The sequence below is a fragment of the Aquila chrysaetos genome, chromosome 1 (assembly GCF_900496995.4).
Source record: "Aquila chrysaetos chrysaetos chromosome 1, bAquChr1.4, whole genome shotgun sequence".
NCBI classification, from domain to species: domain Eukaryota; kingdom Metazoa; phylum Chordata; class Aves; order Accipitriformes; family Accipitridae; genus Aquila; species Aquila chrysaetos.
The window spans coordinates 7,069,785-7,081,238 of NC_044004.1; positions in this window are offsets into that span (position 1 = coordinate 7,069,785).

Sequence of the window (11,454 nt, forward strand, 5' to 3'; positions counted from 1 at the left end):
GCTTTTTAACACCTGTAGGATCTGGAATAGGACATTTCTACTGGATAGGGTAGGAAATTTTCCTGGTTTCCTACTTGCTGCCCACCACAAGAATAAATATGTGTGGAATCACTATTCTCCAGCACTTTTAAACGTAGTTTACTACAAGAAAGATGTTAGTTTCATTGGCTGACTATAGACATTCTCCTGCAATAGGGATAATTCTTGCCAGTTCCTTGGGCCTTTCATGACTTTATTTCTTACTTGTTCAAAAAATTACTTATGATCACCTATATCCTCTGAGTTAATGGTACAATTTTTTTTGTTGTTTTGGGCAGCTTATGTTATGATCCCTGAGACTACGCTGGATTTAGGGATTTCAGTTTGGTCTTTAGTGGCTCATATATTTCGCAAATCTAATACATATCACAGGTCACAGACTAAAACAAAACGTGTAACCGAGGATGGCATTTCTGTAAAAGCCCAGAGTGCTGTAGTACATTGGCAGGCTAATCTGTCATGACTAAGAATTATTATATTCATAAGTCTATACCACACAAACCGAATCCTCTGATCTAAATGAAATTACTCTGGTTTCATGGCAGTGCTACTTAGATTGCATTATAGTCCATTATCCGTGGCCTTGTTCTGGCTATAAGTGATGACAGATTCTGGTGCCTTATATGGCTATATTGCCCATTTACTTTCAATGCTAGAACAATAGGCATAAACAAGCCTCTTTTGTAAAGATTTGGTATAGCTTGATTCACATACCTACCTCAGCCTCCTCTCTGGCAAGTACTATATTCTGCTTTTTGATCAGACTTTTTGAATATATCAGTCTTCTCTTTTCTCAACACTGCTCCTTTTATCTTGCGTGCCTGATTCTTAATCATTAGGATTTCACTCAGCTGTGACATGAACAAACTTTTCCAGCATTTTCTGCCCCCTTAATGCCAAAGTTCACAGTCGTTTATAGATTTTAAATTCCCGTGTTTACTTCACATTTTATTTAAGATATTAGTATATCATGTTCTGACATTGCAGAATGTTATAGGGTTTAATGTTGACTTTTCTTAAACACAATAAATCGTAGTTCTCAAACTCAGATTACCTTAAGCATCACTGGGCTGGATGACCCCAAAGTCATAAGCACTGCAGCACTCCTGGAGAGAAGCTCGGCAGCCGCTGTGTCTTCTCTGGCTCCGATTCGTGCCTTTTACACCAGCTGCTGCAGAAAAAATGGTGCAAATGAGCAGACTCAGGGTAACCTCCAAAGAAAATTTCTTCCTAACCCACCAGGCCTAAGCATTGGATTAAGCTCTGAAAAAGATGCACAGCAAATAATTACGGAGAATGAGAAACAGTTTTTTAAAATGTTTTAGTTCCATATTATTTTCTCAGTGCAGGAAGAGGTTTATGCTTGCCTTGGGCAGCATGGTAGTGGGGTGGCAGCAGCAGGGGCAAGGGAACATCATGCAGTAGTTGCATTTAGAAAGGAAAGTACCGATTACTAATAACAAACACATTTCTGCACTTTGGATGCTATGCTGTTGTACAGGAATACACAAATAATTCCCCTAAATACATTGACACAACCTTTGTTGTCTGACATCCATAAACACAGACCTTAGCCTCCAAATACAAAAAGGGAGATAAACTACAATCTGCTTGATTTTAAAATAGCAATTTAACAACTGTTATAATAGCCTCTGATATTTATTTTCCGAAGCTAAATCCAGACCACCAGCCATATTTAGCAAGCACTGGAGCATGAGCCGCCTCTCCAGCGCCGGTTCCTCCGCGCGGAGCTGGAACGACGCAGCAATGAATCAGTTACGCGCTGCAGACCACACTCCAGCTGTCTTACAATAAACTAAACTGCAGCAGCTCCAGAAGTTCACAGTAGCGGCACTAATTTTTACCAGCTGAGGACTTGAGCCTTTATCTCTTGTTTAGACTTCAGAACAGACCTCAGATGTCTGCAGTGTGAGTCTCCTCTAAACAAAAGGCTGATCTTTGGGTTTTCCCCTTTTGCTCAGCCGTTCCGAGGGCCAGCGAGCGCAGAGGACCGTTTCCCAACAGGCGATGGGGCGTTTCCATGGTTTGCTCGGCCCCGGAGAGCACGGTCTTCCTCGCGCTGCAACAGCGTGCAGCTCCGGTGACGAAATGACATCTAAGACCTGGAACAATGCTACCGCGGATGCGGGAAATGAAGTACCTACCACATGGGTGCTACTGAAATGAAACTGGCCCCGTGTGCCAGCTTTGCAAAAAAGAACACTTTGTTTCTGCCTGGCCTTGGCAAGCTTTTAACCCTGGCTAATTTAACATTAAAGCTACACTAGCTGTCTCAGATCCATATTGTTAAAGCCAGCTGGATATGCCAAAAACTACAAAGAGAGCACGCTTTTTGCCTAAACAAATAATACTGACTGTCACTTTGTATCAGGACTTAATCCTGTTAATGAGCTACAGGTGGGGTAATTTCCCTGATTGAATGCATTTTTCAGAGACCATTTCCATTCACTGTATTGCTTGCTGATAGCCATAAGGTATGTACTGTGATCCGGACTTCACTCTTACTCAGCAATTCATTATTTAGAGTGCCTTTTGCTTTTACATCGACCCAACCCTGTTATCTCTACCGTGGCCACAAGGAAATTCTGTTCCCATTTACTGCAGGGTTTGCAGGCTGTATTCAGATTTGCGCCAGACTGCAGATTCATATTTTGTATTGTGGAAGCAGGTTTGGGGAGGTTTCAGCCTGTTTCACAGTTGTTCCATTCTGCTGTGCTGAATATTGGAAATTCCACGGGATTAAATTAGCAGCTATGAAAGTGAGGTAAATTCCTTGGTTATTCCATTTCAGATCCTAAGATCTCACTTTGTGCTGCATAGAAACAGGCCCATGGATTGGATAAGTTTAACGTCTAACTAGATATTAAAATTAGTCCAGAAATGCTATTTATGTTAACAAAAATATAACAAAATATATTGTTATTTTTCATGTATGTTGCTTTAATTTGATCCCACCGTGTTTTCATGGATGTAGAAGCAACAAGGGAAAGTTCTTCTTTGCTGCTGAAAACAGATGAATTAATTTCCCTGTTTACATCATACGGACATCCTTGGAAGGAAAATCCAGTGTGACCGAATGAAAAGATGTCACCTCAGCCCTCTGGAAACTGGGCAAGTAGCTGTTCTTATATTGATCCTGCTTAGGTGCAGCAGGCTGGGTGAGTAGTTCTCTGGCCAAGCTTTGCTATGTTACATCCTGGCTTTCTTAGCTCCACTTGCTCTCCCAGGAAGGAAAAGATGGGAGAGGAGGCAGCCAGGATACTTGTTTTACTATCCTCTGAATAAGAATATGCTATTTCAGGTAAACCATTTTGTGTTTATGATCTTTCTTTTTAGGTCGACAAGTGGGAAGAATATGAAAAGCCCACATATTTTTCAATGAACATGAAATTTAAAAAAAACCACCTGTCTTGGGAAAACTCACTCCTTTTTGCTGAAGACCAGTTCTGCTGCTGAAAACCACATGAAGACCAGTGCTAGCTACAGGCATGGGACCTGCACATGTTACTTCCTTAGGCTGTTTTGCAGATCAATACCACAAATGATTTGCTGCTTGTTTTTAAACTAAGCACTAGACAAAAAAGGACTATTTGGGGTTAAATGAACAAGCACTTCTTTGAGTACAGGAATTAAAAAAAGGCTGGCCTCCAGCAGACTGCTATCTTATGCTTTTGTTTGTTTTTACCTGAATTAGATTAGTGCTGCAGTGCGATTTCACCCTTATTAGACACTCGAAAGGCACACAATGTAGCACTAAGCTCAAGGAATAGTTCAGACAAAGTTCACAGCTAATTAGACATCCCAGGCTCCTCACAGCAAAGCAACTTCATGGTGGAGTGGATTCTTGTGTGTCTAATATGACCGAGCCGCACCGGCGGGGATTTTTACTGTCACCAGCCCATGGGGTTTCTCCGGTGCCTGAACACTTTTGCATCCAGCTGGTGGCTTTCCCTCAGAGTTGAACTAATAAGTGCTGTCTCTCCCCACCAGTTTGCACATAAATGTTTACCAGAAAATCACTGAGAACTCTGTTAAAAATATCAGAGTTATATGTCACATAAATATTTATGACAGGACAGCATAATGAGGCATAACTGGGACTCCAAGAAAGGATATATGTAGCTACTACCATTTAGTATAACTTTTTGTATGACTTTTCTAAATAAATTGTAAAGTTAAAGTAAGTTGCGGTTTTTTGTTCTTTTTTTTTTTATATTATTTTTAGGCTAAATAATCAGACATTCAAGATCTATTTGGTATTGCCAAAGCAATAATATCAGGTTTACGGAAAAGAATTCAAACATTACCCCTACTAATTGTTGAGCAAATGTTTGTATTTTTTACCTTCCCAGTTATAACAATCTGATTGCCAGAAGTTTGGCTATTTATGAAATTATGTGGCAAAACACATGCGTGTATCTCTTTTTAAACCACCAAAACCCGGGATGTGGGTAGGAACTATGAGCGTGGCTGGCGGTGTTTCGCCCCTGCTTGACTTTCACAGAAATTGTTTCTCTCCCTTCAGTATAAAAGAGACTTGTTGCTCTATTTTAAAAGTAATTGTTGGCAGCAAATAGTTATGTTCCAGGCACCTCTGCCCAAAAAGCTTCACAAAGAATAAAATTCCCTCTTGCTCAGATGGTCAGGCTCACGTATCACTTCAACCCTGCTTGGTTGTATTTTCGGCGCGTGAGTGGGAGACCACTGGCTCATGAGCTGTTTTCTGACAGTCTTTGCTGGAGTAAATTCACTGCTGGGTGCCGGGCTCTTCGACGGCAAAATCTGGCCTGTGCCCACTGACTTGGCTTTAGCTGTGCTGTGTTAATATACTCTTTCAGGATCTGCTTATTACTGCTTAAAAGGAAAACGTAAGAGGTTGTATTCCCTGAATAGTCACAATTTTCACTGTCTTGGGGTATAAAGAATGTGGATTAAACACTGTGTAAAGTTGGGGGAAATATATAGCTAGTACAGCAGTATCTCATTAAACATGATCTATGCAGTAATATGACATTACATATGGTGTATTCAGATAGTTCAATACTGTTGAATGGTAAATCAGGTAAAATAAAACACCAATTAGCATATCACAAGAAGGCTCTAAAGCACTCTACATAAACTTCTGTGCTTTTTTTTTACTCAGGAGCTAATTAATTTTTTGGAAACAGGCTGCATTTATGAATTTTGGAAACTAAATGAAGCACGGCAGGGTTTCCAGTTTATTGCCTAACAAAAGCTATTACTCTTTTAACAGTTCTGACAGGCACAGCTGAGTCTTACAAGAGCTATTCCCTTCTCTCCAACCCTTTTTTTGTCCCCTCAAACACTCTGTCGCCATATTAACAATCAGTGTAGAAAATTTGCAATTACCTCAACAGCATATTATAGGGAGCTGATTTTCTGATTTATATCTTTCTCAACTGATTCTCAAGGAACAGTTAACCATTGCAAACAACGGGAAGGCTTTCAATGTCCATGTACTCTATATACAGTGTATGTATATTTGTGACATTTATTTCATAGCTTGTATCTTTAGTGGTAATATTTGTTGCTCCATCAACAACCGAGGTAAGAGTTTTAAGGGAATTATAGTTTGAAACAAAGATTGCCCTAAAGAAAGAGGGCTCGAGTTGTAATGCATTAAAATGTTTGCACATATGAAAAGTACTTATGAAGTCACTCCTTGGTCTGAGTTACAGTCAGGACACATGGAGCAGATTTCACTGCTAAAGTGTTACAACGATTAATCATAGGCCATAGGAAAGTCACTTTGAGTGTTACGGGAGGAGAAGCACAGGGGCACCACCATGTAAGGACTCCAAAGAGGTTTTCATACACCGGCACAGAGATGACTTTCTGCCCCATCCACACTTTCCTACAAAGACTGCCAAAAGCTGCCAATTTCAGCCCACCAGTGAGAATCTGAACTCCTTATTCCCGAACCCCAAAAGGCTGCTGTCTCATCCAGTGTGCAAAAAGGCTTCAGCAGTCTGATGCCTTAGCATTATTATTATTATTAGCTGGCTGTGATTTATGGTGTGAAGGAGAAGGCCTGTGGCTGGGGTGTGGCTTACTAGTTTCCAGCTGGAGTTGAACTGGAAATATACAGCAGCTTTCCTCTAAATCTACAACCACAGCATCAATATTTACATGAGCAAGTGAAGATACAGATCCACCATGTCCACATGCATCCATGGCAGGGTACCAGTCGGTCAGCCTGTGCATACGCACACCCACCCCTGCCTTATTCGTGTCCTGCAAAATGTGAATGGATGGGCTCTTTAACGAAGAAATTACTTTGGGGCCTCATGTAATTCTTTTAGGAGGACAATATTGTACTACCCAGCATACTGTATATGTCATAGGTTGTGAGAACACCAGTTAGGTTAAAGGAAAAATCCTTACTATATGTAAAGGCTGCTTTATATTTCATTTACACATTTTCCACAAGAACTATTGAAAACCCTGACAAAGTGATATATGAGCAAATAAAATGTGAGTTTACTGCATACAGACTCACACTTTCTGATACATTTTTTCTCAAAACTCAGTGCCAGCTGTTTCCCTTGCCATTTTTCTCAAAACCCACTGTGCCAACCAAATGTCATTGATATGTGACTTTCCACACAGATAGATAGTATTGCAATTTTTCAAAATACTAGCCTAAGGCTATTAAGCATATTGCTTTAAACTTTCACCAGAATTGGAGGATATGAAGGAAGCAGACAATTGGCAGAACTAGCCTTTCCACCACATATGTCAGTAAGACCTATAGCTTGGGAAAATGATGCTTTCTGGAATATCACACTAATGTATTTACCGTATGCTGTGCTAGAAGCTTTTTACGTTCACGCTAATAATCTGCAAACTTGGTAATTTCACACACACAAACTAGAGCTCTCTTTTTATGTTTCAGCAAAGATTTAATGTATGGTGTTGTAACATTACTAGGCTGTGTTACTTTTCCCCACACAGTCTATAGACTCTTGGTAAGCTGTGAAGTGTGGTCAGAAGTAACAGTAACTGCATTATGCTTGTGAAAAAGTGCAAGTCCTCTACATTATGAAGGTTATTGGCCTTGGTTCTTATCCCTTTATCTATTTACTCCTTAGTTAGAAAAGCTGCATAATTTTTAAAAGACCTGCTAGCCATTACTAGGTACTGCAGAGATTCTAATAGAAGGGGAAAAAATACATAGAAAGCTGGAAATGCCCATTTCAGAGCTTACAATGAAAGAAAGAAAGGCAGCGATCCAGGTCTGCATATCTGTTCCAAGAAGAATGATATCAAAGGACAAAACAGCAGAAGTCTTGACCAGGGACATTCAACCAGCTCGCCTTTAGGTATTCCACAGCCTCTCCTTGCTTTAAATGCCTTCCAAGATCAATCCATTGCTGATGTTGCATGGGAAACAGCAGAAAGGAGAACAGGCATGAGCATCTGAGTACACACAAGGAGAAAAGCTGAGTGAGACTGGAACAAGGTTGTTTACATTGAAAACAGTCCTTGATACTCATGGCTGCTTTTGTTCTTCCTCCCTTTATCCCTCTATCTCCCAGCTAGGCTTTCCCAGCCCTCCCCTGCACCGTCCCCAATTTACAATGCTCCCACGTTACAGGCAACTGCTAGCGTAACAGCTAACCCACAGAGAGCTGTCCCCTCCCAGGCTGGGTCTTGTTTGCAAATATAGGTCGAAAACATAGTTGAGACTGGACTGGGTAATCCCAAATGGCCCACCTGTTCCTTACTCCCATCACACGAAGCCTTGCCTGTCGTCACCAACTGTGACTCTCAGAGCTCTGTCCTGCCTGTTTCAAATCAGTTGAGTTCAGAGGAGCTGGAGATGGCTGAAATGTTTTTTCACCGTATTCTGCAAAGCCAAATGCATAAAGACGCAGATGTACTTAGACCATCTCCAAAGTCAGCTTCTGTTTGGCTCAACACTGAGTTGGGCAAGGATGTCAAACATGGCTAAAATGTGTGCTTGGTTAAGGCAGGGGCCAGAAAAAGCCTTTAGGAATGTCTAGTGGGACTGATTTCCTCTTCTCTTTTGTGTTGTTTCCTCCAGATGCCTTAACACGGGGATAGACAGCCCTTGATCTTGTTACGGAGGCTGCCCTGATAGGATATGTGTTGTATGCCTTTATTTGAGAGGCCCTGTTTTGGTTAGGACAAAATACTGCCTGCATGGGGTGATTGTCTAGAGTGCCAGAATTAAAGTAGATTCTCTCAGTGTTGTTGATCTTCTGCAGAGGTTTTTCTGCATGTGGGCCTTGGCAGCACGGCTCGGGTAAATGCCTGGTTTCAGACTATTGCAAGGTGGACCAGGATGTAGAACAGCCTTTTTTCAAGCTTCGGTGGCTTCTGAATAGCTCTATGGCAGCAAGGTGAGGGGACTGCTGTTTGCTAGGGGCAGGGCTGTGAGGGGCACCTTTCCCATGTCCTGCATAGAAAAGGAAAGCCAGTCTTTTAATTTGCAGAATAGAGAGTTTTCCTCTTTTGCTGGTAGTAAATTGTGAGTAACTTGATAACACAGCTTGTTCACAACTCCTAACACTGAAAAGCCTTTAACATGCACAATCATGTCCTTCCCCACCTCATCAACACACAAGTATCACTTTGTCCCAAGAAAGTTCCTTCTTTCCGTATCTCCTCCAGAGAGCTGGCACCCTAGTCCCTGCTACTACTGTACTCGTGAATCCAGGACAAATGTTTAGTGTCTTTCTAAGGGACAAAGTATCAGGGCTTTAGACATAATTGAGAGAAAAGCTGACCAGAGCTCATGGGGCACACCAGCCAAAGGATCCTTGGGGCAGGACATCACTAACCTTCTCCATGAAGACATCCAGAAAGCTGATCCTTTTGTTATGAAGGGCACTGGTCCACATTGGTGCTAATCAGGCATTTTTCCCTGCAAAGTGCTGTAGCAGTCAGGGGTTCTAGTGATGCATATCATTTAGTGACTGCATAGTGCTAAAGTTTGCTGGAGCTGATGATTTAGCAATCCTAAAGGTGCAACATGAAAGAACCCCAAACGCTCACAGCATGGACATGAGCAGCATCCTGCTATCCGCGCAGATGTTTCTATCTGCACAGAAGAGATTTGTAGGAAGAATCTGGCACAACGGCTCATGTCTGACCATCAGAAACAGCATGTGCTCCAGAGGCATGCAAAGCTGATCTACAGACTGACGTATGTTGGCACTTTTGACACAGAGACCACAGAAGGAGGGAATTATCAAATTGCATTTCCTCAGGTCATGAGCAGGTTAAATTCTAGAGGAAAAATAGGACTATCATAGATAAGCTGACAGTGCTGCATCTTGATGAGTTATGGCATTCTTTCCTGACTGCCAGAACATGAGAGTTCAAAAATAAGTGGTAGCAATTTCGCATTTTAATTGGCACAATTGTAGAAAATGCTACTTGGCAAGTATCAGGTATTATGTCTAACAGACTAAGCATTTGTCTGCAACAGACTTCCTTTGTATTACAAAGCAATAAATAGACATGGTGCTACCTTATATGGTATAAGCGTCACCTTGTGAAAAAGGTGATGACTGTGAAATGAAGCTGAAGTTGGCAACAATAATGCAAACAAAAGGATACATTCAGCATTAGTGGTGACCCCATTGCATGAATAGCATGATTCTGACTTGTAATAAAATCTTATGCTATTATCTGTATGTGCATAAAACACCCTTGTAGTGAAATATATACTCTTGTGTTCTCTCCCACAAAACTGCAAAAGATAAATTAGTGCCCTCTTATGACTTAAAGCCAGAAAGCTGCAGACAGAGACACCAAAAAGAACTTGAGGCCAGTTCAGTCACTGTGGTTCTCCAAGCTATACGCCACAGCTTTAGCACTGGCATCTTAACTCTGAAGTCCTGAATACCCACTGTGATGGTGCATTGACCCTATCCCAAGAGATTAGTGCGTTGCCAAAGTACTCTGTTAAGGAAGTTTCCCAATATCAAGCCTAAATAATTTCTTCCTTCAGACCACTACTGCTTACCCCACCAGCATGCCTAATCCCTGCTTCCATTTTTACCTTTCACATATTTGTGGACTACTGTATCTGAATTAATGTTTTAACTTCCAGTTTAGTTTCACTCAGTCCCTCACATTTGTTCATCTTCGGGTGCTTTTCTGATGTTTTATCTTCAGACTCTACCTCACTTTGTTGCCCTTCTTTTTTATTATCTGTAGGTTTTCTATATAAATTCCAAACTGAAAAGGCCAGAATAGTACAGATTTTACGTCCCTTACCCAAAACAGTGGTATGACTAAATAAATTTGTTTAGAGGTAAGTTAGCACCCTCTGGTGTATCATTAGTGTACTGCAAATTTCCTTAAAGATTAAAGGACATTGATTTCTCGCAACAGCAAGAAAATTTTGGTGAAGATGGATGCCTAAAAGATGAATATAGAAACTTGTGTGCTTATTGGCAGATAGAGGAAGCTTTGTTTTTTTTTATTCTCGTCCTCTTAAAGAAGAAAATACTGAATTAAGTATTTTCAACTTTTTTTGAACAAATGATAAAAGCATTGAACTTGGCAAATTACATTCCTCAAATGGCTTTTTTCTTTTAAATTATTTTTTTTCTAGCAATTATTTTGCATTATATGAGAGCCACTTAGACATATGTTTTGAAAAATTTCACATTATAGTCACTTCATTAACTTGTGTTTTCAAAATTTTCATTTCATCTGAACTGGGAAGCAAGACCATGTCTTTCAAAGGTATTTCTACGCAGCACATATAGCTCCTGTGCCTTTTTTTTACTCAGATTATATTCTGTTTTCTCTTAAAAATGCATTTCAAAGCTGTAACATCTCTGAAGATGAGCATTTTTTTTCCCTTCAGGATGGGACTGTGGGCTCAAATAGATTAGGTAGTACCTGTTAAGTAAAAGATACTACTGAATACTACTAAGTAGTTCAAAGCAGAAGTAAAATTATATAAATACCCATTTTTATACTATACTTCTTTTCTGTATTCATGTGATGGTCCAAGTTCTTTTCTCAACCTACAGCCACAAAACACACTCTGCCTGTGTTGAGATTTTTCCACAGGACAGGTGAACTGGTGAAGATTACCAGAGCCGTGAAGATTGTTATTGAATTTGTGTAGAAACCACTGTAGAGAGCAGCAATACAGCAATCATTCAGCTCTCTGGGTATACTTATTCACATCTTTGAATGACAGGGTGCATTTTTTACTATTGTTAGTTCTGTAGAACTAGCATATGTGACTCCTTCCTATATGATTCTTTCCAGGGAACCTTCAGACAAGTTCCATTCACAGACACAACTTTGCAGCTTTACCAACCTCAGAACCTGCCTTCATTTACAACTGTGCAATTGACAGGAGCAGGGTGAGGGAGAAAT